Source organism: Populus euphratica, unplaced genomic scaffold (assembly GCF_000495115.2).
Source record: "Populus euphratica unplaced genomic scaffold, PopEup_1.0 scaffold738.1, whole genome shotgun sequence".
Classification (NCBI taxonomy): Eukaryota; Viridiplantae; Streptophyta; class Magnoliopsida; order Malpighiales; family Salicaceae; genus Populus; species Populus euphratica.
In genome coordinates this window covers 94,339-94,880 of record NW_011500606.1, presented here as the reverse complement: position 1 = coordinate 94,880, position 542 = coordinate 94,339, and positions in this window count along the sequence as shown.

Below are 542 nucleotides of genomic sequence, written 5' to 3'. Positions count from 1 at the left end.
TCTTAAAATATCAAAAACTCGTTAACCAAAACATGTTTTATAATAATATATCTAATAATATAAGATACCTTTAATTTGTGATAAATGTTCATTTTAAATGCAGGTCTATCACATAAATGAAAGGATTGATTAATGAATTTAAGAACTGAAATTGAAAGGAAAAAGAGATGGCTAAACTTCGAAAAGAAATGCCGGTGCAATTCAAACTGAAATACTGTTTGATAATTGGGTCATATATGGAGTTGTAGATCTCAGATTTAGGTCTATTTTATATGGATGGAAAGATAAGACATATGCCTACAACTTTCATAAGAGCCCAAGATTTAAAAAGGCCATTTTCAAGTCCAAATTGTAGCAACAACAAAGAAGTCCAAATCTGTCCTCCAACCCGAGTACTGTTTAGTATTGACTCATATATAGAGTTCTAGAACTCCAAATAACCTAAAATTTTTACACAAGAAAGCTAAGATAATTTCCTACAACTTTTATGTTTTCAAATGGTTTCAATTTTGACATTATCAATGACATTTTGGGCAGACAAG